The sequence below is a fragment of the Rana temporaria genome, chromosome 8, assembly GCF_905171775.1.
Source record: "Rana temporaria chromosome 8, aRanTem1.1, whole genome shotgun sequence".
Lineage (NCBI taxonomy): Eukaryota > Metazoa > Chordata > Amphibia > Anura > Ranidae > Rana > Rana temporaria.
In genome coordinates, this window is record NC_053496.1 from 136,068,308 (window position 1) to 136,095,535 (window position 27,228).

Sequence of the window (27,228 nt, forward strand, 5' to 3'; positions counted from 1 at the left end):
ATATCCAACACAAAATTACGGAGAGCAAGGAAAATCTTACAAGAATTGCAGTTAATAGATAGTTGGAGGACTGTACATGTACATGAGAGGGACTATAGTTTTTATTCAGCAAAACATAAAACATATACAAGAATTGACTACATATTTTTGGATCAAAATATATTGCTAAGCCTACGGGAAGCATCAATGGGTTCATTTACTATATCGGACCATGCGCCAGTGAATTGTACTATTGAATGGGGGGAGCCAGGCCCAAGGGAGTGGAATTGGAAGATCAATGAAACGTTAATCAGAGACCCAGAATATGAGGGTAAGATAGAACAAGAAATAGAATCTTTTTTTCTAATAAATGACTCTGACGGTACAACACCCCTATGCAAATGGGAGACACACAAATGTTACATGAGGGGAATTCTTATCTCACTAGGAGCACATCGAAAACGCGCCCTGACAGCGAAGTTAGATGGCCTTCTTGGGGAGATTCATATACTAGAGAATGAACATAAGAAAGCGCAAAGAGCAGATACTGAAAAAAGGTTAATGAGCGTACGAGATAAATTGAATTTGCTATTGATGGACAAGGCAAAGGCCAAACTAAGTTGGTGCAGGAGGGCGTATTACGAATATGGGAACAAGCCAAGCAGGATGTTGGCAAACGCATTAAGAGAGACGAGAGCAAAGAATCATATCGAGAAAATAAAAACTCAGGGGGATAACTTAGCTAGCTCGTCACAGCCAATAGCAAAAGCCTTTAAAGATTTTTATAGTAGATTGTATCAATTAGAGAAGCAACCAGTAACGGGGACGAAACAGAGTAGAGAAGAACAAATAAAGGAATATATAATGGCCTCAGGGATGCCCAAGATATCAGAAGAAAGTATTGGGAGCATAGAGAAACCGATTACAGCTGAGGAACTATTAGAAGCAATTAAAGCGATGAAACCAGGTAAATCCCCGGGACCAGATGGATACACTCTACTGTACTATAAAAAAAAAATTGAAAAATTGGCACCAAAATTTGAGACAGCATTTACTTCAATAAGAGAAGGACAACCGATGTTAAGGGAAACCTTAATGGCCCACATAGCAGTAATCCCTAAAGAAGGAAAAGATCCCGCCCAATGCACTAGCTACCGTCCAATCTCAATGCTGAACGTCGACCTGAAGATTTTCTCAAAAATACTTGCTAATAGACTAGTGTCACATATCCCTGCCCTAATACATCCTGATCAAGTAGGGTTTACGCCCGGCAGAGAGGGGAGGGAAAATACACAAAGAGTGCCGAGTTCCATCTACCTATCCCAACTTCATCAAAATCCATTAGTGTTAGTGTCGACTGATGCAGAGAAAGCTTTTGATAGAGTTGATTGGGGATTCCTGAGAGCCATCTTACAACATATAGGCCTAGGGGAAGGGATGCAAAACTGGATTACAAGTCTGTATTCATGTCCGACGGCTAGAGTAAAGGTGAATGAAGTAATGTCTGATCCCTACCCAATAAGAAACGGAACAAGGCAGGGATGCCCACTCTCTCCGTTGATCTTTACTCTTGCTCTTGAACCATTTTTGAGAACTATACGAGCAAATACGGATATTAGAGGCATCCGGATAAAAGGGGAAGAATATAAGGTTGCTGCCTTTGCAGATGATTTATTGTTTTCATTAATGACCCCAGGGCTTTCTTTGCCAGCATTGTTGAAGGAAATAAGAGAGTATGGCATCCTGTCCAATTTTAAAGGTGAACTACAGTAAATCAGAGGCGATGGGGGTGGAGGTAAATGAACACATGCAGCAGTTTTTGGCAGCAAACTTCCCTTTTAAGTGGACAGGATCTCATTTATGTTACTTGGGGACGAAGATACCAAAAAATTTGAATAGAACCTTTGAACTAAATTTTATACCACTGGTGAGATCGATTAAAGCGGACTTTCAACGATGGGATAGGGAGGTTTTCACATGGTTCGGAAGAATCAATATTATTAAAATGAACGTAATGCCGAGACTACTTTACTTACTCCAGACACTACCGGTAAGGATCCCTCTGGGTTTCCTGAGAGACTTGAGATCTAGATTTACTAAGTTCATTTGGGCAGGAAAACCAGCGAGAATAAGGAGGGAAGTTTTGACATTATCAAAAGAGAAGGGAGGAGTGGGTTTCCCAGATCCAATGAGCTACCATGATGCCACTCATATGGCACGGGTGGCAGAGTGGTGTATCCATCAAAAGGAAAAACCATGGATTCAAATAGAACAAAAGATAACGAATATTCCTCTAGAGGGTATGGCGTGGATCTTAGAGGCGGACATTCCACAAGAAGTGAAAAAACACCCTACAGTTAGGGTTGCCACCTCATCCCTTTAAAACCGAACACATATTAATTACACAGGTTCTGTGGCTAATTAAGGTGGTAATTAGACTCATTTGGTGCCTTATCTGCATTAAATTAGCCTCAGAACCTGTGTAATTCATATGTGTTCGGTTTTAAAGGGATGAGGTGGCAACCCTACCTACAGTGGGAGCAACGATACGAGCTATAAAAAGGCTATTTAAGAAAACTAAAATTTCCAAATACCCAAGTCCACTGACACCGGTCCTCGGGAACCCGAGCTTTGAATTAGGCTTAACAGACCTTTACTTTAATAACTTAAGACGATCGGGAATGAGTAGACTCATACATTTCATGAAAGACACCCAAAGAACAAATAGCGGAGAAAGCGAAGAGAGAATTAGGAGGGAATTAGACCAATTGAGACAAATACAATTAAAGGATGTTATTCGAACAATGAGCCTACAAGGGGAAGTGAACCGAGAAATGTCAGACTTTGAGGAAATATGTCATAAGGGAGAACCAGTGAGACATGGCTTATCAATGATGTATAGTCTCTTAGTGGAGTCAGAAGCCCCGCAAAACTTAGTATTTATTCAAGCATGGGAAAGAGACCTGGGGGTCACATTCTCGGAGACACAAAAAACGAAAATTTTTGGATTTACACACAAAGCCTCGCTAGCCACTAGATATCAGGAAGCGGGGTATAAAATTCTAACTAGATGGTATAGGACCCCGGTAGCGCTGAAGCGAATATTTCCCCAGGTGTCAGATCTGTGTTGGAGATGTGGGGAGGTGGAGGGTACCATGATACACCTATTCTGGGAGTGCTCTAGACTTAAGGATTTCTGGGAAATGGTAGTCAATACAACAAAAGAAATTACTGGGGTAAACCTGGGAGATAACCCGGCAGCACTTCTTTTAAATGTATTTCCTATCTCCATGGCAAAATATAAAAACTCACTGTTAAGACATTTACTTACAGCAGCAAAAGCTTGTATCCCAATTTTGTGGAAAAGCACGAGTTCGCCGACAAGACAACAATGGCTGGGCAGGGTAACTGAAATACAGCAGATGGAAAACCTGACAATGGGAATGAGAGAGCAGGAAGAGAAATATAGACAGGTCTGGGCGCCATACATCGACTATAGGGAGCAGAACCCCTGAGGCGGGAGGGGAAGGGGGGAGACAGAGGGCTTTTTTTTTGTTTTGTTTAGATAACCCGGGTTTGTGCCCAGTGGAAGGGGAATGGGGTATCTATAATGGTATGGTATGGTAAATTATATACGTTAATTTAAGGTTTTGTTGTAATCAAGGGAAGGAAAATGTAGAGTTAAAATTAAGAACAAGATTGTTGGAATGTATTATACTGTACCTATTTGTTTTTCTATGTATAAAGTATAGACAACTGGAAGAAAAAGTATATCAAATAAAGAATTTATAAAAGGCATGCCAAAAAGGAGGGAGCTGCAGTAGTCGAGGCAAGAGATAACCAGGTAGTGAAGTAGAAGCTTTGTGGTTTCACTGGTTAGGAAGGGGCGTATTTTTGAGAAGTTGCAGAGGTTGAGGCAACAAGCTTTGGAAAGTCATTGGTTATGGGGCAGAAAGGAGAGCTCAAAGTCCAGGATAACACCTAGTATCCTGGTATGTGGGGATGGGTTGATAGTTGTGCTATTGCTCTTGACAGAGAAGTCAGGGAAAGGGGCACATGGGGGAGGAAATATGAGCTTGGTTTTGGACAGGTAGAGTTTGAGGAATTGGTGTTATATCCAGACTGATATGCCTGCTAGTAAACTAGTGATGCATTAGTAGACAGATGGAGTGAGTTGAGGGGTAGAGAGATTGATTTGGGTGTCGTTGGTGTAGAAATTATATTGAAAGCCATGGGAGATTATCAGCTGACCGAGGGAGGAGATTGAGAATAGGAGAGGTCCAAGAACAGAACCTTGGGGGACTCCAATGGAGAAAAGAAGAGAAGAGGAAGTAGAATTGTAAGTGACACTGTAATGGTGTGGTGGGATAGGTAGAATGAGAGCCAGTAAAGATCATAGGAGTACAGTTTTTTGAGGAGGGGGTGGTCAAGGCAGCCAAAGAGTCCAGAAGCAGGAGTACAGATTAGACATGTGCACACTGAAATATTTTGTTTCGTAATTTTGTTTTCGTCCGAAAAATAAAATTTAGTTACTCCCGAAATTCATTTTAATTTATTTTGTTTTTCGTTAAAAAAAAAATGCATTCTTCCGAAAATCCAAATTAATTAAGGTCGAATCTGTCATTAATGGCTTATGGTGTCTGTCGAATGTTCTAAGAAAAAAAAAAATATATATATTTATATATATATATTAGACAGAATCTTTAAAAAAAAAAAAAAAAAAAAAAAAAAAGATTCGACGGAGCAACGAAACTGTCTCTATGTCGAATCTTCATGTCTCTCTATGTGGAATCTTTGTCAGGTCACCTGTGGCCAGGTGACAATTTCACCCCGTTGGGGTCAGGGATGCACCACAGGGTAGTGAACCCTATAGCCGACTGCTGCAATCAGAGAGGAAGCGTAAGCCCAAGATTCCCCAGGGCGCAGAGTCTAAGACCCAGCTTTGTGTTCACCAGAGCCTCTAGTGGGGAGGATGGCCTTCGCTGCAGCTGGATCCAAGTCGCGACCCCTGGGATTCCCTAGGTCACACTCCGCAGGGAGAGAGGGGAAGCAGCAACCAGGACAAGCGATAGTGATGGGTAAGCCGAGGTCAGGGCAACAAGCAGACAAGGGTAACCGAGGGACAGGCAAAAGGTCAGGGTCACAGGCAAACAGGAGAAGTCAGGGACGAGCCAAAAACGGTACACAGGAAGGTAAACGTAGCACACTGCAGACAGGAACTTAAGCCAATAACAAGGTTGAACAGCAAAGCAGACCTGCAGTGCAACAGTTAATATAGATTTCCTGAGATGGCCTGGGGTGTGGCCATACAGGAAGGAGAGATGATAAAAAGGCAGCCAGAAGAGGGTCATGCCTCTAATGGACACATGAGGAGAAAGTAAGCTGCCAGACATTATTGCATGTCCATGACAGTACCCTCCCTCTTACGAGGCCTCCCCCTTCCCCGCCTGGGTCCGGGTTTAGAGGGGAACTTCAGATGAAACTTCAACAGACGAGGTGCAAAGACCTCCGATGCAGGGACCCAAGACCTCTCTTCAGGGCCAAAGCCTTTCCAATGAACAAGGTACTGAAGAGCGCCTCTACGGAGTCGGGAATCCAGAACTTGACTGACCTCGTATTCCTGATTATCCTCAGAGACCGGTGCTATGGTAGGGAGAGGACGAGAGAACTTATTGTGGATTGAAGGCTTCAGAAGGGAAACATGGAAGGAGTTAGCGATTTTGAGGCTTTTGGGAATCTGAAGTTTGAAACAAACCGGATTCAGTTTAGAAGTTATAGTATATGGATCAATGAATCTTGGAGAAAACTTCAGAGAAGGAACTCGGAGCTTGATGTTCCTGGTGGAGAGCCAGACTTTGTCCCCCAGCTGAAGAGAAGGCGGTTTATGCCTGTGGCGGTCAGCAAAGCCTTTGAATTTGTAGTCAGCTGCCCGGAGGGAATCATGAACGTCACTCCAGATAGAATTGAAGGACTCCTGAGCTGAAGCCAAGACTGGGATATCCGGAGAACAGATCATGGGAAGCGGAAATTGAGGATGTCTTCCATAAACTGAGAAAAAGGGTGTTTTCTGCGAACTGGTATTTACGTGATTGTTATGAGAAAATTCTGCCCACGGAAGTAGAGAGGACCAATCGTCACGATGAGCAGAGACTAAGGTGCGAAGAAAAACCTCTAATGCTGGGTACACTCGGTCGTTTTTTGTGATGAAAAAAAAACGTTTTTCAAACTTCATTTTAAAAAAACTACGCTGCCTACACACCATTGTTTTTTCAAAATGCTCTAGCAAAGCGCGGTTACGTTCAGCACGTACGGCGGCACTCTGTTCCATTCAAGCTCGCGTCATAACTTGCTTCTGAGCATGCGCTGGTTTAAAAACGTTGTTTTAGCCTACACACGGTCATTTTTTATGACACAAAAAACGATGTTTTGAAAAACGACATAAAAAAATTGAAGCATGCTCGAATTTTTTTTTTTGTCGTTTTTCAGAAGACATAAAACTGTTTTCCCCCACACACGGTCATTTTAAATGACGTTTCTAAAAATGACGTTTTTTTTTATCACAAAAAACGACCGTGTGTACGCGGCATAACTCCTGATTAACCCTCTCCGTCTGCCCATTGGATTGAGGATGGTAAGAAGAGGACAAATCCAAGGCAATATTGAGGGATTTGCAAAAGGCTATCCAGAAGCGAGATGTAAATTGAACACCCCTGTAGGAAAAAAAAATATGAGAAGGAACCCCATGAAGGCGGAAAATTTCTCGAATAAAAATGGGAACCAAGGCAGGAGCAGAAGGAAGACCAGGAAGGGGAACAAAATGAGCCATCTTGGAGAACCGATCGACTACCACCCAAATGATCGTATTACGATCAGACAGTGGGAGATCGGTGATAAAATCCATGGCGATATGAGCCCAGGGCGCCTTAGGAATGGGCAAGGGCATAAGGAGACCAGCAGGAGCTTGTGTGGAGGATTTAGACTGAGCACAGACATGACAAGCCTTGACATAGTCTTTGATCTCCAAACGGAGATTAGGCCACCAATAGTGACGACTGATGAGTAAGAAGGACCGGAGGAATCCAGCGTGGCCCACCACCTTGGAATCATGTCCCCAACGAAGGATCTTAGCTCAGTGGGGACAAAGGTCTTACCAGGAGGAATTTTTGAGTCCAGGGTGGTAGAATGGGCAACAATGCATGAAGTTGGGATGATCGGCTCAGGTTCAAGAGTGGGCTCCTCGTCCAAAGTGTCAAAGGACCTAGAGAGCGCATCAGCTCGACCGTTGCAGGAACCAGGTTTGTACGTAATCGTGAAATTAAAAAATGGGAAAAGAAGAGACTCCACCTGGCCTGTCTGGGATTCAGGCGTTTAGCATTCTGTAAGTACTGTAGATTCTTGTGATTGGTGAAGATCGTTATGGAGTGAGGGGAACCCTCCAGAAGATGACGCCACTCTTCTAGCGCCAATTTGATTGCGAGAAGTTCCCGGTCGCCGATGGCATAATTTCTCTCTGCCTGGGAATTTTTTTTTGAAAAGAACGCACATGGTTGACGTCTCTTCTCAAAAAGTTGAAGAAGCACCGCTCCCACCCCCACTGAAGAAGTGTCCACTTCAATAAAGAATGCCTCCCCAGGATTTGGTCTCCTCAAGAGAGGTCCAGAGACAAAGGCCTGTTTCAGATCGTGATATGCAGAGACAGCTTCGGGGGGCCAGTCTTTGGCATTAGCACCCTTCTTGGTCAAAGCTATAATAGGCGCGGCAATGGAAGAGTAATTCCTTATGAACTGCCTATAATAATTTGTGAAGCCAAGAAAGCGCTGTGTAGCCTTGAGGCTAGCAGGAAGAGGCCAGTTGGTAATGGCTAAGACCTTCCCAGGATCCATACGAAGACCCAAGCTTGAGACAAAGCATCCTAGAAACAGGACCTCAGAACATTCAAAGGAACATTTCTCCAGCTTGGCATAGAGATTATTCTCTCTAAGGCGCTGGAGTACAGTGCGGACATGGTTTCTGTGGACACGCAGATTTCCCGAAAAGATAAGAATGTCATCCAGATAGATACCAACAAACTGGTACAGCAGGTCCCTGAAGATTTCATTGACAAAGTTTTGATACACAGCTGGGGCATTACACAACCCAAAAAGGCATGACCAGGTATTCCTAATGGCTGTCTCGAGTGTTAAACGCAGTCTTCCATTCATCACCTTCTCGTATTCGAATGAGGTTGTACGCCCCTCTGAGTTCCAACTTAGTGAAAATGGAGGCACCCCTCAACCTATCGAATAGCTCAGGTAACGATTTTTAATAGTAACAGCGTTTAAGCCTCGATAATCAATGCAGGGTCTCAAGGTACCATCTTTCTTGGCAACAAAAAAGAACCCTGCTCCTGCAGGCGATGACAATTTCTGGATTAAAACTTCTCTCAAGATTTTCTGCGACATACTCAGACATGGCCTGTGTCTCTGGGATGGACAGAGGGTATGTACGACCCCTGGGCAGAGTTGCTCCAGGAACAAGGTCAATGGCACAGTCAAAAGACCTGTGGGGAGGAAGCACCTCAGCCGATATCTTACAGAACACATCCTGGTAATGTGTTCTGTAATCGCAGAAGTCTCTCCTTGGGAGTCACCTTGAAAAGACATGACAAGAAACATGAAGGACCCCAAGCCAGGATCTGCCCAGAGACCCAGTCCACATGGGGATAGTGGAGCTGTAGCAAAGGAAGGCCCAATACAATGGGGGTAGAGGCTTTGGGTAGGATGAGAAAGATTCTCCACCAGGAGTGGATATCCTATCGACATCCTAATAGGTAGTGTCTGGAAGCGAATAGGGCCCCCTGGGAGAACAGTGTCATCAATTGCAGAGACTACCAGCAGCGTAGTGAGGGGTGAAAGGGTGAGCTTCATAGAAGAAGCAGTTCTCCAGTCCATAAAGTTGCCGGCAGCCCCGGAATCCAGATATGCAAGGGTCGATTGGCGCCTAGCACGTTCTTCGGGGGTTAGTCTGGTCCGGCCCAGCTGCATAGGTTCCTCAGCAGGCAGAGGATGGTCCACGGGACAAAGTGAGGGGAGCTCAGACTGACTAAGACCTAGGGATTGTTGGCGTCTTTTCTATGGACCTCTCCTGAAAACGAATATCGATCTGGTTGCATAGGGAGATGACATCGTCCAGACCGACGGGGATGGTTTTTCCCGCTAATTCGTCCTTCACTCGGTCAGAGAGGCCATGTTAAAAGGTAGCGACCAGGGCCTCATTGTTCCAGCTCAAATCAGCTGAGAGAATACGGAACTGAAGAGCATATTGTCTCACTGAACGGGATTCTTGGCGGAGACGTAGAAGAGCACTAGCCGCTGAAGAGGCCAGAGCCGGTTCCTCAAAGATGTTACGGAAGAGTTTCAGGAAGTCAGACAGGCTGGAAACTACCGGATCATTCTTCTCCCACATTGGGGCAGCCCAGGCTAGAGCTTCACCGAAAAGGAGGGAAATAATATAGGCTACCTTTGCCCGATCAGACAAGAAGTTTTGAGGCTGAAGCTCAAAATGGATGGTGCACTGGCTAAGAAACCCCCTGCAGGCCTTGGAGTCTCCAGAAAAACGGATTGGAGGTGGTAGCTTCAGTGAATGCGACTCTACGACTGGTGCGACAGGCACAGCCGCTGGTTGTACTTGGGGTTGTGGATTCGGGGTTCCCAACGAGGTCTGAAGCTGATTAAAGCAGGAAGCCAGATCCTGAAGGAAACGCATCACCTGAGCCTGATTAGCTTCATGCGTCTCGAGTCTGCGAACAATGCCCTGTAATGGATCGTCTGCGGGGAGCGGCACGTCGGCCGAGTTCATGGCTGTTCAAACTGTCAGGTCACCTGTGGCCAGGTGACAAGTGCACCCCATTGTGGTCAGGGATGCACCACAGGGTAGTGAACCCTATAGCCGACTGCTGCAATCAGAGAGGAAGCGTGAGCCCAAGATTCCCCAGGGCGCGGAGTCTAAGACCCAGCTTTGTGTTCACCAGAGCCTCTAGTGGTGAGGATGGCCTTCGCTGCAGCTGGATCCAGGTCGCGACCCCTGGGATCCCCTAGGTCACGCTCCGCAGGGAGAAAGGGGAAGCAGCAACCAAGACAAGCGATAGTGATGGGTAAGCCGAGGTCAGGGCAACAGGCAGACAAGGGTAACCGAGGGACAGGCAAAAGGTCAGGGTCACAGGCAAACAGGAGAAGTCACAGACGAGCCAAAAACAGTACAAAGGAAGGTAAACGTAGCACACTGCATACAGGAACTTAAGCCAACAACAAGGTTGAACAGCAAAGCAGACCTGCAGTGCAACAGTTAATATAGACTTCCTGGGATAGCCTGGGGTGGGGCCATAGAAGAAGGAGAGATGATAAAAAGGCAGCCAGAAGAGGGTCATGCCTCTAATGGACACATGAGGAGAAGGTAAGCTGCCAGACATTATTGCACGTCTCTCTATGTCGAATCTTCTTCATGTCTCTCTATGTCGAATCTTCTTCATGTCTCTCTATGTCGAATCTTCTTCATGTCTCTCTATGTCGAATCTTCTTCATGTCTCTCTATGTCAAATCTTCTTCATGTCTCTCTATGTCAAATCTTCTTCATGTCTCTCTATGTCAAATCTTCTTCATGTCTCTCTATGTCAAATCTTCTTCATGTCTCTCTATGTCAAATCTTCTTCATGTCTCTCTATGTCAAATCTTCTTCATGTCTCTCTATGTCAAATCTTCTTCATGTCTCTCTATGTCAAATCTTCTTCATGTCTCTCTATGTCAAATCTTCTTCATGTCTCTCTATGTCAAATCTTCTTCATGTCTCTCTATGTCAAATCTTCTTCATGTCTCTCTATGTCAAATCTTCTTCATGTCTCTCTATGTCAAATCTTCTTCATGTCTCTCTATGTCAAATCTTCTTCATGTCTCTCTATGTCAAATCTTCTTCATGTCTCTCTATGTCAAATCTTCTTCATGTCTCTCTATGTCAAATCTTCTTCATGTCTCTCTATGTCAAATCTTTTCTCTTTATGTAGAATAATATTGGACTAAGAGTTAAGGTTTGGCACATTTGACTGCAACGAAAAGCGAAAATACTAGGGGGAGTACAACTGGGGGGGTCTGTAGTGGAGAAAGATCTGGGGGTTTTAGTTGATCATAAGCTCAATAATGGCATGCAATGCCAAGCTGCGGTTTCCAAAGCGAGCAAAGTCCTTTCTTGTATTAAGAGAGGTATGGACTCCAGAGACAGAGATATAATTTTGCCCCTGTACAAATCATTAGTAAGACCTCATCTGGAATATGCAGTTCAGTTTTGGGCACCAGTTCTCAAAAAGGATATAGGAGAACTGGAGAAAGTGCAGAGAAGAGCAACCAAACTGATAAGAGGCATGGAGGAGCTCAGCTATGAGGAAAGATTAGAAGAACTAAATCTATTCACTCTTGAGAAGAGGAGAATTAGGGGGGATATGATCAACATGTACAAATATATAAGAGGTCCATACAGTGAACTTGGTGTTGAGTTATTCACTTTACGGTCATCACTGAGGACAAGGGGGCACTCTTTACGTCTAGAGGAAAAGAGATTTCACCTCCAAATACGGAAAGGTTTTTTCACAGTAAGAGCTGTGAAAATGTGGAACAGACTCCCTCCAGAGGTGGTTCTGGCCAGATCAGTAGATTGCTTTAAGAAAGGTCTGGATTCTTTCCTAAATGTACAGAATATAACTGAGTACTAAGATTTGTAGGTAAAGTTGATCCAGGGTAAATCCGATTGCCTCTCGGGGGATCAGGAAGGAATTTTTTCCCCTGCTGTAGCAAATTGGATCATGCTCCGCTGGGGTTTTTTGCCTTCCTCTGGATCAACTGTGGGTATGAAGTTGGGTGTATAGGATTTTACTGTGTTTTTTTATTTTGTTTTTTGTGGTTGAACTGGATGGACTTGTGTCTTTTTTCAACCTGACTAACTATGTAACTATGTAACTATGTAACTATGTTTATGTCGGATCTTTCGGTTTTCTGTGCTTTCGTTATCGTTTGTTAAAACGATAAAGAAAATACCTGAAATTCGGACGAAAATGCATTCGGACGAAAACGAATGCACATGTCTAGTACAGACTAGTGTCCATTGCTTTTTGCAGTTAGTAAGTCATTTGTGAGTTTTAAAAGACTCAGTGCTTTATTGCAACCCCTCCGAATGTACAGTTTGGATTCTATAGGCTGCAGTAAAGCTTATAATAGAACTGTAGATGAACTCTGGTCACACATACAAGGGAAGTTCATAAGACAGGGAACATTTTGATGCCAGAGTATGCAGCTCCTGCATTTCAGTTAAATATATAATTAAATGTTCTCAGAATAGTGTATGATTCTGAATAGTGCACTAAAACACATTAATTTTAAAGACCTTAAAGCCATAATATTTGTGCCTCATCGATTCCTTTATCTCGCTTAATGCCCCTCAGACAGAGTCTGTCTGAAGGTCTCCGCACTCTCTAATGCTATTGGCAGCCAGAGACCAACTATTAGGTTAGGCTAGGCTGCTTGGAAGTGTTTAAGTGGTAAGAAAGATGCTTTGTATTTTAATGACAAGTTCACTATAATGGCAGTCATTGCATAAACTGTACTTGACAGCATTCGTTAGATTAACTGTCTAAGCAACACAATTGTAAGAAACTAGAATGATGGTGATAAAAACACTATAAATGACCATCTTACTAATCCGATACTGTAAAGAGTGTCTCAGGATCTTGGAACCCCAGGGAGGTTTATTGTCCAAATACCCACCTAATTTTGGAAATTGGTACTTATTTACCAATGTGATAGACAGCCTTATCCATAGGATAGAAAAGTAGATGGGGGGGGGGGGGAGACAAACAACAAAGTCCTAGATGAATGAAGTATTTTAGAATACATCATCCATGATATCACAGATACTGGATAGCTGCACAAACCTTGTTAGCAACTTACAGGCATCTGTATTTCATATAAATGATCAGCTTCACAAGTTTATAGAGACGACAGATTTAACTTTACAGAGATGACAGCACCGTGTCTCAATATAAAATCGCTCGATCACTAGTGAAAGACGCCTTTAAATGTTAATGTCTTGCAACGCTGTCACATGGAACGTATCAAACATTCCTAAAATACTAGGATAAAATGGCAACATATGCTAACTGGGAAAAAAAAGGTTCAACAGTGTTCAACTTAATTGTTAGAGCCCTTTTAAATGGACGTGTCCGGGCTCGGCTTTGCTCAGCGGGGATCGCTCCGTTGATCCCCGCTGAGCAGGCAGATGACAGGTCTGTCTCTGTAGTACCAAAAGCGGTAACCCCGAGCCACACTCGGGATAGCATCGCAGGATCCATGTACAGGTTACTTACCTTGTCCCCTGGATCCTACGATGTCTCCTCGCTTTGTCTGCGAGCCGCTGTGTCTCGCTCTAGTCACAGTGCCGAGCTCCGTTCCCTGCGAGCGTTGTGACGCACGGGGACAGAGCTCGGCGCCAAATTCAAAAAGTGAAAAACAAAGTATACTGTAATCTTAAAGATTACAGTATACTGTATCAAAAAATTACACATCCCCTTTGTTCCTAGTGGTTTGTCCAGTGCCGTGAATGCAGATTTATATTATAAGCAAATTCTTATAATAGAAAAAGCTAATTATTTCTGCCTGGAAACTGGAGATTGTCCATAGCAACCAAAAAGTGTCCGTTTACGTCAAAAGTGGTTTTAGACCAGCTAGAAAATAGCGATAATAAATTAGAATCAATACGGAGGTCTGGCCCTTCCAGATATAAAAAACTATTACCTGGCAGAACACTTAGGGAGAGTTATTGACTGGAACAGACATGTACAATTCAAACTGTGGACGCAGATAAAAGCAACCAGGTACATATTCCTCTAAAAGGGGACCATAAAGGGTTATGACCAAGTCCCTTCGGATATGATGATGCACCCCACCATAGGCACTATTAGGTAGATTCACAAAGAGTTAGGCCAGCTTATCTACAGATAAGCCGACCTAACTCTGAATCTAAGCCGGCCTATGTTTAAGTGTATTCTCCAACAGAGATACACTTAAACATACCTAAGATAGAATGGCGCAAGCCAGCCTATCTTAGGCTGCAATGTTTCTTTTGGCCACTAGATGGCGCTGCCATTGCGGCCGGTCTAGATTATGTAAATGAGGGTCTACACCGATTCCCGACGATTTACGAGCGTACGCCGGGCCTACACCGTCGAGTTACGTCGTTTCTGTACGCGATAGGCCGCCTAAAGTTATTCCACCTATGAGGTGGAATAACAATGTTAAGTATGGCCACCGTTCCCGCCGCGAGGTTCGAATTTTTTACGTCGTTTGCGCAAATCGTCCGCGAATCGGGATTTACGTCGTTTACGTACGCGTCAAAATCAATAGGCCCGTACGGCCTACTTAGCCGCAATGTGCACTGGGAAATGTAGTTGCCCGGCGCATGCACAGTGTAAAAAACGTCAAAAAACGTGAGGTCAAGCCTCATTTCAATAATACACGCCCCCCTCCCAGTCATTTGAATTAGGCGCGCTTACGCCCGCTCGTTTTAGGCTACGCCGCCTAAAATTTGAAGGTAAGTGGTTTGAGAATCACTTTTAACCTAAATAATTTAAGGCGGTGTAGCCTAAAAATAGTAGGCTAGGCCGTCCTAATTTTAGGCGCCCGTACGTGAATCTACCCCTATGCGTGAGTTCGCTGATAGTGAACGCTGCCTCCTTGACGTCGAAGACATCCCCACTAATCCCAAATTTTCGGTAACCTGGCGTTCCCTCCTGGGCTATACCGATCACACTATGGGGAACTCAGGGCGGCGGGTAGGGACTGCTCTTTACATTTTATTGACACCGATCAGTGGACATCGATCTAAAACCTGACGAGTGATACTGGCAGCTTCCAACTTTTGTTCTGGGAAGCTGCAGTTACACCACTTCATCCACTCAATACCAGATCCCATACAATTTACCCGAGACCTGACAACATTCGAAAATTACTACACAGACGAAGTGCTACCCCAAGTACTCACAAAAACATACTCCCTACTTAACACCCATCCACGCGGCCGGACCTAGGGTTCTTACGAACTTGGGGGCAGGACCTGAAACAGACTTTCACTGACGTGCAAACACAAAATATCCTTAGATTCTCTCTAAAGTCGTCCATCTGCACAAGAGTCCAAGAAACAAACTATAAGATCCTAACTAGGTGGTACTATATGCCTTAGCTTACATAAATTCTTCCCTACCGCGACAGATAAATGCTGGCGATGCCAAAGGGATAAAGGAACACTCCTCCATATCTTTTGGGCATGCCCACTATTACTGCATTTTTTGGACAACCGTAGAGACGATCACATGAAAGTTCACGGACCACACAATTCAAAAAGATCCAGCTTTTTTTCTTCTGCACACCTCCAACATCCCGGCACGATCATACAAGAAATCCATTGTGAGACACTTGCTCAACGCTGCAAAATCGTGCATTCCGGCTACCTAGAAACAAACTACACCTCCATCCATTGGATTGTGGTTGCGTAAAGTAGAGGAAATTAAACAACTGGAAGACTTGGTGCTTACAGCACGAAATAAACAGGAAAAACAATCCAAGGCTTGGAGGCTGTGGAACTTGTACATTTATTCGGATGAAGGGCAATCCTTGTTGAACTGTTGATAGATTTCCTGACACCTGCCTGGGGCACGATTGCGATGGCAACATATCCATCACCCCCGTGCTAAACACAACCCCACACCCCCCCTCCCCTCTTTCCCCCTTCTTTTTGTTTATTTTCTATCTTTGGTTTTCTCTACTGATGGTTGCATGATCAGCAATTCGGAGGCTGTGTATTGACTGAGACATGGACGCTCCGAATGATCAAGCTCCTGACCAACCATAAGACGGTTGGTTTAAGATAATATTTCAGGTGCTAATGCACTGGATCAGGAACGTTTATGGTCAAATTGTGAGAGCACTATGTTACTGTACGTGTCTGTGGCGACAGTCTAGATGTTGTTTGTTATAGATGGGAATGTGACTTATTGCAAAGCCTGTATGTTTGTGATATGGGCTGTTGTGACCACAGTTGTTCTGTATCCTTTATGTACTTTCTTTTGAAAAAGAAAAACTAATAAAAATGTATATTTGAAAAAAATAAATTAGAATCACTCGCAGAATTGAGCGAGTGATTTGTGGGGAAATTCATCAAACACTGAAAGTAATGACAGCGACAATTCTGCAACTGACCAAATTACTGTGTTTTTGATTTGATTACATTATTGAAAATTTTTTATTATTATATTATTGTTATATTTATAGTCATTTATTATATTATAATTTATGATTTTGTGTTTCAAACTTTATCATACCCAGGATGTCTACTAGACTCTTGTTTGGACAGATTTAAGTGAGTTATTTATAAGAACTACAAGCCTACAATATAAAACGCTTTCAGCATCAAAAATCTGACATAATCATACCGCCAGGGAGGTTAAACAACTTTTTTTTTTATATCATTTAGTCTTTTTGACCCCAGATCTCATATTTAGGAGGACCTGACATGCTGCTTTTCTATTACAAGGGATGTTTACATTCCTTGTAATAGGAATAATAGTGACTTGTTTTTTTTTTTTAAAAAGAACAGTGTAAAAAATAAAAATAAAAAGGTAACATAAATAAGAATAAAAAAAATTAACTGCACCCCGTCCCGTCGAGCTCATGTACAGAAGTGAACGCATACATGAGCAGCACTCGCATATGAAACCACACGTCAGGTTGGTGATACCTGACGTGTGGTTTCATATGCGAGTGCTGCTCATGTATGATTGTTAGAGTGGAGAGCAATAATTCTAGCCCTAGACCTCCTCTGTAACTCAAAGTATGCAACCTGTAGAATTTTTTAAACATCGCCTATGGAGATTTTTAAGGGTAAAAGTTTGTCACCATTCCACGAGCGGGCGCAATTTTGAAGCGTGACATGTTGGATATCAATTTTGTCTGCATAACATTATCTTTCATAATATGAAAAAAAAATTGGGTTAACTTTACTGTTGTCTTATTTTTTTATTAAAAAAAAGTGTATTTTTCCCAAACAAGTGCACTTGTAAGACCGCTGTACAAACACAGTGTGACAGAAAGTATTGGGACAACCGCCATTTTATTCTCTAGGGTGTTAAAATAAAAAAATAAATAAAGTGTTATATATATATACAGTGAGGAAAATAAGTATTTTAACACCCTGCTAATATGCAAGTTCTCCCACTTGGAAATCATGGAGGGGTCTGAAATTGTTATCGTAGGTTAATGTCCACTGTGAGAGACATAATCAAAAAAAAAAATCCAGAAATCACAATTTATGATTTTTTAACTATTTATTTGTATGATACAGCTGCAAATAAGTATTTGAACACCTGCCTATCAGCTAGAATTCTGACCCTCAAAGACCTGTTAGTCTGCCTTTAAAATGTCCACCTCCACTCCATTTATTATCCTAAATTAGATGCACCTGTTTGAGGTCATTAGCTGCATAAAGACACCTGTCCACCCCATACAATCAGTAAGAATCCAACTACTAACATGGCCAAGACCAAAGAGCTGTCCAAAGACACTAGAGACAAAATTGTACACCTCCACAAGGCTGGAAAGGGCTACGGGGAAATTGCCAAGCAGCTTGGTGAAAAAAGGTCCACTGTTGGAGCAATCATTAGAAAATGGAAGAAGCTAAACATGACTGTCAATCTCCCTCGGACTGGGGCTCCATGCAAAATCTCACCTCGTGGGGTCTCAATGATCCTAAGAAAGGTGAGAAATCAGCCCAGGACTACACGGGAGGAGCTGGTCAATGACCTGAAAAGAGCTGGGACCACCGTTTCCAAGGTTACTGTTGGTAATACACTAAGACGTCATGGTATGAAATCATGCATGGCACGGAAGGTTCCCCTGCTTAAACCAGCACATGTCAAGGCCCGTCTTAAGTTTGCCAATGACCATTTGGATGATCCAGAGGAGTCATGGGAGAAAGTCATGTGGTCAGATGAGACCAAAATAGAACTTTTTGGTCATAATTCCACTAACCGTGTTTGGAGGAAGAAGAATGATGAGTACCATCCCAAGAACACCATCCCTACTGTGAAGCATGGGGGTGGTAGCATCATGCTTTGGGGGTGTTTTTCTGCACATGGGACAGGGCGACTGCACTGTATTAAGGAGAGGATGACCGGGGCCATGTATTGCGAGATTTTGGGCAACAACCTCCTTCCCTCCGTTAGAGCTTTGAAGATGGGTCGAGGCTGGGTCTTCCAACATGACAATGACCCGAAGCACACAGCCAGGATAACCAAGGAGTGGCTCTGTAAGAAGCATATCAAGGTTCTGGCGTGGCCTAGCCAGTCTCCAGACCTAAACCCAATAGAGAATCTTTGGAGGGAGCTCAAACTCCGTGTTTCTCAGCGACAGCCCAGAAACCTGACTGATCTAGAGAAGATCTGTGTGGAGGAGTGGGCCAAAATCCCTCCTCCAGTGTGTGCAAACCTGGTGAAAAACTACAAGAAACGTTTGACCTCTGTAATTGCAAACAAAGGCTACTGTACCAAATATTAACATTGATTTTCTCAGGTGTTCAAATACTTATTTGCAGCTGTATCATACAAATAAATAGTTAAAAAAATCATACATTGTGATTTCTGGATTTTTTTTTTGATTATGTCTCTCACAGTGGACATGCACCTACGATAACAATTTCAGACCCCTCCATGATTTCCAAGTGGGAGAACTTGCAAAATAGCAGGGTGTTCAAATAATTATTTTCATCACTGTGTGTATATATATATATATATATATATATATATATATATATATATATATATATATATATATATATACATACATACATACATACATACACACACACATATACATACATACATACATACACACACACACACACACATACACATACACACACACACAGGGCCGGATTCAGAAAGAAGATACGACGGCGTATCTCCTGATACGCCGTTGTATCTCTGAGTTCCGTCCGTAGTATCTATGCGCCCGATTCATAGAATCAGGTTACGCATAGATATGCCCAAGATCCGACAGGTGTAAGTGACTTACACCGTCGGATCTTAGGCTGCAATTCCAGGCCGGCCGCTAGGTGGCGCTTCCATATCTTTTACGCATCAAATATGCAAATGAGCATTTACGCCGATTCATAAACGAACGACCGCCCGGCGCTTTTTTTTTTTACGTCGTTTGCGTTCGGCTTTTTCCGGCGGAAAGTTACCCCTGCTATAGGAGGGGTAAGTGCGGCGTATCCTATGTTAAGTATGGCCGTCGTTCCCGCGCCGAGTTTTGAATTTTTTACGTCGTTTGCGCAAGTCGTTCGCGATACGGCCGGACGTAATTTACGTTAACGTCGAAACCAATGACGTCCTTGCGACGTCATTTGGAGCAATGCACGCTGGGAAAATTTCTAAAGATCCGCTAACCTATCTGAATCTAGCCCACTGTGTGTGTGTGTGTGTGTGTGTGTATATGTATGTATGTACAGTATGTGTGTATATATGAATCTGAAGTGGTTAAAGTGGTTGTTAACTTGTCAGCTCTCTTCACTCTCCGGATCACAGCTGCAGTGGGCACGGGGCCGAGTAGTCCTGCTGACACCATCCAGGGAGGAAATGAGAGAGGATAGAGAGCCCGTCAGCTGTGCACCCGGAGCGAAGCTCATATAGGTACAGATCAGAAGATTTTTTACATCACACAGGTACACTGGTTAATATGGTACAGAGGGAATAAGACTATGCAGATGATGGAATCACGTAAACAGGCCATGGTGTCAGGCTCAGCAGCCCTAATTATCGTGATCAATTTGCAGAGGGGAGGGTAAAGCCAGGCAGGATCAGCCATGTTTTTTAGATGTTAGAGGTGGAAAAATTACACACCACCAGCCTTTTTTTTTAAAAATGTTGTGTAAATTTTATGTTAAGTGCACAAAGTGACACTTCATTTATGTCACTGTACAGCAGTGTTGTGCATTGTGCTGCTGTACAGTGGCATACAATGGCTTCCTGTGCACTGTGATAAAACGCAGTATGACGACAGCATTTTACCACAGCTCTGGGCCATAGAAAGCAATTGTACTCTGTGTGTCCTTGCATTGACTGGCAGTCTTCCAGTACAGAAAAATGCCAGTCACCGCACAATACGTGAACAGGCACTTAAAGCCAAGGAAGCTGCCATCTTGGCCTCTACTAGATCTGCAGTTGCCATGGTGCTGCAAATCTGATCAGTTATGAAACCAGCCATTTGATGGCTTGACAGTTCAGTTGAGGCCCCATGCACACGGGACGCAGATGCAAACTCATCTAAACACACGTTTTCAAACGCAAAAAACAGCGTTTAAAACGCCCGTTTTTGCAGCGAAATTTGCGGCGTTTTACCGCGTTTGCGTTTATAAGCGTTTGGTTAGGAAACATCATAAGACCCCCCCTAAGCTCAAAAAACAGTATTATTTAACCATTTCAGCCATTTTGTGAGACCAGAGCAAGTAGCAGCTGAGAGAGCAGCAGTGTACGTGTATTTAGCGTGTCACTTGCCACATCACCTGCCACAAGCTGCGGATTGTCCACTTGCTACGTCACCTGCCTCAAGTTGTGAATTGTCCACTTGCCATGTCACCTGGCCACGTCACCTGGCCACGTCACCTGGCCACGTCACCTAGCCACGTCACCTAGCCACGTCACCTAGCCACGTCACCTAGCCACGTCACCTAGCCACGTCACCTAGCCACGTCACCTGCCACAAGTTGTGGATTGTCCACTTGCCAGGTCACCTGCCATGTCACCTGCCACAAGTTGTGGATTGTCCACTTGCCACGTCACCTGCCACGTCACCTGCCACAAGTTGTGGATTGTCCACTTGCCATGTCACCTGGCCACGTCACCTGCCACAAGTTGTGGATTGTCCACCTGCCACGTCACCTGCCACGTCACCGGCCACGTCACCTGGCCACGTCACCTGGCCACAAGTTGTGGATTGTCCACTGGCCACGTCACCTGCCACGTCACCTGGCCACAAGTTGTGGATTGTCCACTTGCCACGTCACCTGACCACGACACCTGCCACAAGTTGTGAATTGTCCACTTGCCACGTCATCTGCCACGTCACCTGGCCAGGCCACCTGCCACAAGTTGTGGATTGTCCACTTGCCACATCACCTGACCACGTCACCTGCCACAAGTTGTGGATTGTCCACTTGCCATGTCACCTGGCCACGTCACATGCCACGTCACCTGGCCACGTCACCTGCCACAAGTTGTGGATTGTCCACTGGCCACGTCACCTGCCACAAGTTGTGGATTGTCCACTGGCCACGTCACCTGGCCACGTCACCTACCACAAGTTTTGTATTGTCCACTGGCCACGTCACCTGCCACGTCAACTGGCCACGACACCTGCCACGTCAACTGGCCACGACACCTGCCACAAGTTGTGGATTGTCCACTTGCCACGTCACCTGCCACAAGTGGATTATCCAATTGTCCACTGGCCACGTCACCTGGCCACGTCACCTGGCACAAGTTGTGGATTGTCCACTGGCCACGTCAACTGGCCACGACATCTGCCACAAGTTGTGGATTGTCCACTTGCCACGTCACCTGCCACAAGTGGATTATCCACTTGCCAAACCACCTGGCCACGTCACCTGCCACAAGTTGTGGATTGGCCACGTCACCTGGCCACGGCACCTGCCACAAGTTGTGGATTGTCCACTTGCCACATCACCTGGCCACGTCACCTGCCACAAGTTGTGGATTGTCCACTTGCCACGTCACCTGCCACAAGTTGCGGATTGTCCACTTGCCACATCACCTGCCACAAGTTGTGGATTGTCCACTTGCCACATCACCTGTCCACGACACCTGCCACAAGTTGTGGATTGTCCACTTGCCAGGTCACCTGCCACAAGTGGATTATCCACTTGCCAAATCACCTGGCCACGTCACCTGCCACAAGTTGTGGATTGGCCACGTCACCTGGCCACGTCACCTGCCATGTCACCTGCCACAAGTTGTGGATTGGCCACTTGCCACGTCACCTGCCACAAGTTGTGGATTGTCCACTGGCCACGTCACCTGCCATGTCAACTGGCCACATCACCTGCCACAAGTTGTGAATTGTCCACTTGCCACGTCACCTGACCACGACACCTGCCACAAGTTGTGGATTGTCCACTTGCCACGTCACCTGCCACAAGTTGCAGATTGTCCACTTGCCACATCACCTGGCCATGTCACCTGGCCACGTCACCTGCCACAAGTTGTGGATTGTCCACTGGCCACGTCACCTGCCACAAGTTGTGGATTGTCCACTTGCCACATCACCTGACCACGACACCTGCCACAAGTTGTGGATTGTCCACTTGCCACGTCACCTGCCAAAAGTGGATTATCCACTTGCCAAATCACCTGGACACGTCACCTGCCACAAGTTGTGGATTGGCCACGTCACCTGCCATGTCACCTGGCCACGTCACCTGCCACAAGTTGTGGATTGTCCACTGGCCACGTCACCTGCCACGTCAACTGGCCACGTCACCTGCCACAAGTTGTGAATTGTCCACTTGCCACGTCACCTGACCACGACACCTGCCACAAGTTGTGGACTGTCCACTTGCCACGTTACCTGGCCACGACATCTGCCACAAGTTGTGGATTGTCCACTTGCCACGTCACCTGCCACAAGTGGATTATCCACTTGCCAAACCACCTGGCCACGTCACCTGCCACAAGTTGTGGATTGGCCACGTCACCTGGCCACGGCACCTGCCACAAGTTGTGGATTGTCCACTTGCCACATCACCTGGCCACGTCACCTGCCACAAGTTGTGGATTGTCCACTTGCCACGTCACCTGCCACAAGTTGCGGATTGTCCACTTGCCACATCACCTGCCACAAGTTGTGGATTGTCCACTTGCCACATCACCTGTCCACGACACCTGCCACAAGTTGTGGATTGTCCACTTGCCAGGTCACCTGCCACAAGTGGATTATCCACTTGCCAAATCACCTGGCCACGTCACCTGCCACAAGTTGTGGATTGGCCACGTCACCTGGCCACGTCACCTGCCATGTCACCTGCCACAAGTTGTGGATTGTCCACTTGCCACGTCACCTGCCACAAGTTGCGGATTGTCCACTTGCCACGTCACCTGCCACAAGTGGATTATCCACTTGCCAAACCACCTGGCCACGTCACCTGCCACAAGTTGTGGATTGGCCATGTCACCTGCCACAAGTTGTGGATTGTCCACTTGCCACATAACCTGACCACGACACCTGCCACAAGTTGTGGATTGTCCACTTGCCACGTAACCTGCCACAAGTTGTGGATTGTCCACTGGCCACGTCACCTGCCACATCACCTGGCCATGTCACCTGGCACAAGTTGCGGATTGTCCACTGGCCACGTCACCTGCCACATCACCTGTTCACATCACCTGGCACGTCACCTGCCACAAGTTGTGGATTGTTCATTTGCCACATCACCAGGCCATGTCACCTGGCCACATCACCTGCCACGTCAGCTGGCCATGTCACCTGCCACAAGTTGTGGATTGTCCACTTGCCACATTACCAGGCCATGTCACCTGGCCACATCACCTGCCACGTCACCTGGCCATGTCACCTGCCACAAGCTGTGGATTGTCCACTTGCCACATGACCTAGCCACTTCACCTGCCACAAGTTGTGGATTGTCCAATGAATACGTGACCTGGCCACGCCATCTGCCACATCACCTGGCCACGTCACCTACCACAAGTTGTGGATTGTACACTTGCCACATCACCTGGCCATGTCACCTGTCACAAGTTGTGGATTGTCCACAATGCAATGCAAGCAATTACATTTTTTATGTTTTTTTTTATGGTTTTTCATCATTTGCCATCATTTTTGAGATTTCTAATGTAAAAAAGTAGGTCACCTTTAAAAACGCCTATAAATGAAATCGCGGCAAACCGCGGCACCACGTTTAGCAGCGTTTTCCCGCGATTTGCGTCTGAACCCATTTTTTTGCTTCTGAAAAAACGAGCATAAACGCAACTGCCGAAAAACACAGAAAAACGTGACTGTGTGCATGGACACTGAGGATAACATTGAATGTGTTTAGGGGCAGTTGAAAAAGCTGTCCAAATGCCTCTGTACACGCATTTACCAGAGTCTCGTGTGCATGGGGCCAAAGAGGGAAAGCAACTGAAAGTTATCATTCAGGGCAGGCCTTTAAAGCGGAGTTCTAGCCCTTTACTGTTTATTAAAAGTCAGCAGCTATAAAAAGTGACAGACACTTACCTGCTCCATGGTCCAGCGACGCGGCTGCCAGGAGCTCCACTCCTCTCCCCCCCTCTCCGCCGGCGCCTCCATTCACACTGTGGGCACCCGGCCGTGACGGCTTTCGGTTTTCTGGCACCCGGGAGAAGCCAGGAAAAAGCTCCAGCAAGGGACCTCACAGGTGTCAGACTTTTCCTACCATGCAGGAAGCTAGCAGTGTGCATTACATCAAATCACTGATTATTTTTGTTTTTAAACTTTAGTCATATAAGACACTTCCATGTCTTTACACAACAGCGCGGTGCATTGCACTGCAGTTTGCTGACATGCAGGGCCATCCAGTGTGCTGCAATAATCTGCACATAACAGTGTTTCGGCTTGAATGGGGCTCATAAAAAACAATGGTTTCCTATGTACCCCAACGGTAACCAGTCACCGCAGATAGAGTGAGGGCCACTTCACACCACTTGCAGTGAGGGGAACACACATGGAAATGCACTTACCTTGGCAAACACATGTGAGTGCCATTTTCTTTTTTATTGACAATTTTTATTAAATTTTTCCACATAAAAAAAAAAAAAAAGAGAAAAACAAACAGAGGACATCATGTAAAATCCATGACAAACCAACAATTTAACAGAGATATTGACGAGGGATATCTCTGTTATGGCCGCAGATAGCTGCCATAAGCCAGGTATCCATCTCTTCAGCTGGCAGCCCGGTTTACGATAATGGTGGTCTCTGTGGCGAATTTGCCGCGACATCACCGCTTTCGGCGGCAGGAGAGGGGCCCCCATGCCCTGCACCGCTTACCAAAGCCGTCAGTGGCGGCGGAGGCGATTGGGTACTTTCTGTGGCTGGGTATGGAGACAAGTAAAGGTAAGATGGCCCCCACCCGTCTCCATACCATAGCAGGGCAGAAGCAACATCAAAACGTTTTTTTTATTGCATTTTTCATCTAAATATGATATCTGAGGTCTTTGACCCAAAATCTCATATATAAGAGGACCTGTCACGCCTTTTTCTATTACAAGGGATGTTTACATTCCTTGTAATAGGAATAAAAGTGACCCAATAAAATATAAAGCGCAGTCCCTACCGGCCGCCCTGAGTTCCCCATAGTGTGATCGGTATAGCCCAGGAAGGAACGCCGGGTTTACCGAAAATTGGGATTAGTGGGCATGTCTTCGACGTCAAGGAGGCAGCGTTCACTATCAGCGAACTCAAGCGTAGCGCCTATGAAATTGAAATTGCGGGCGGAATCCCGGCGATTCCCTTGATCACGTGCGAATGCAGCTTAATGCAAGTCGTTGGTGGAAAGTTCCTGTTTCTTTGAGTTGCCTCATTCTTTCTATCTTTTGTAAACAATTTAAGAAAGCGTCTGAAGATCAAATCAATATTTTGATTAGGCTCGGTTCACATGGATCCAATGCACTTTTCATGTGATTTTCAGTGCATAGGAATGTTTTCCAAAGACGCACCTTGTTGAGTCGCATTGAATGGGCATCATTGTAAAAGCGATTTACCCTTCTCATGCGATTCTTCGTGACTCACGTCGCATCAGAACCTGCAATTAAATAGCTGGGGGGCCCATAGGACGCTGCCTATTCAGTAATCTGACGCTGGGTACTATGCGCTTTGGTGCGGCGCGATTTAAAAATGCTGACTGGCGTAGTTTTTGCGCGTTTGGGAGCCCACTGAAACACCCATTGCTAATAACCTTATGGCCCAATGAGAGTCATTGTAACCTCACCATTCCTTTCATTATCTACACTGATCTACGCCGTCTATTATCAGCCACAACTATGACACATGAGCTCACTCCATACACCGCCCGGCACGTGAGGCCCGCTATCTGTACACACCATACACGCCGCTTGTACGGACACACCACACGGTGCAGTGCCGGGGTCACCCGAGGATTTCCGCTCACCATTACCTGAGCTCCGCTCACCACACGTCCCCGGACGCGGCTCTCGGCGGAACGTTCTGTTTACAGCTCAGAGACGTCACAAAGCCTGGCGTCCTCCGTATTGGAGGGGCGGAGAATGGGCGGGACGACGAGAGCACGGGGCTGCTGTCCATGGTGCTTAGTAAAGTAAAGGATGGAGGATGGAGGATGGCATGTCAGTCTATGGAGCATGGAGGGTGGCATGTCAGTCTATGGAGCATGGAGGGTGACATGTCAGTCTATGGAGGATGGCATGTCAGTCTATGGAGCATGGAGGGTGGCATGTCAGTCTATGGAGCATGGAGGGTGGCATGTCAGTCTATGGAGCATGGAGGGTGACATGTCAGTCTATGGAGCATGGAGGGTGGCATGTCAGTCTATGGAGCATGGAGGGTGGCATGTCAGTCTATGGAGCATGGAGGATGACATGTCAGTCTATGGAGCATGGAGGGTGGCATGTCAGTCTATGGAGCATGGAGGGTGGCATGTCAGTCTATGGAGCATGGAGGATGACATGTCAGTCTATGGAGCATGGAGGGTGGCATGTCAGTCTATGGAGCATGGAGGGTGGCATGTCAGTCTATGGAGCGTGGAGGATGACATGTCAGTCTATAGAGGGTGGAGGATGGCATGTCAGTCTATGGAGGGTGGAGGATGGCATGACAGTCTATGGAGGATTACATGTCAGTCTATGGAGGATGGCATGTCAGTCTATGGAGCATGGAGGATGACATGTCAGTCTATGGAGCATGGAGGATGGCATGTCAGTCTATGGAGGGTGGAGGATGGCATGTCAGTCTATGGAGCATGGAGGATGACATGTCAGTCTATGGAGCATGGAGGATGACATGTCAGTCTATGGAGGGTGGAGGATGGCATGTCAGTCTATGGAGGGTGGAGGATGACATGTCAGTCTATGGAGGATGACATGTCAGTCTATGGAGC

The 27,228-nt window shown here is 45.6% G+C and overlaps 1 protein-coding gene across 3 annotated transcripts in view; it reads right to left on the reverse strand.

The window, feature by feature from the left end:
• Positions 1–26,369, reverse strand: part of OGDHL (oxoglutarate dehydrogenase L) — a 235,821-nt gene extending 209,452 nt beyond the window's left edge. The window contains exon 1 of one of the 3 annotated variants that reach the window (XM_040320732.1): positions 26,272–26,369. The gene's annotated coding sequence lies outside the window, so the exon portion shown is untranslated. Of the gene's footprint in view, positions 1–26,265 lie in introns of all 3 variants that reach the window. The other 2 variants (XM_040320735.1, XM_040320734.1) reach the window with 2 other exon arrangements.
• Positions 26,370–27,228: the final 859 nt, after the last annotated feature.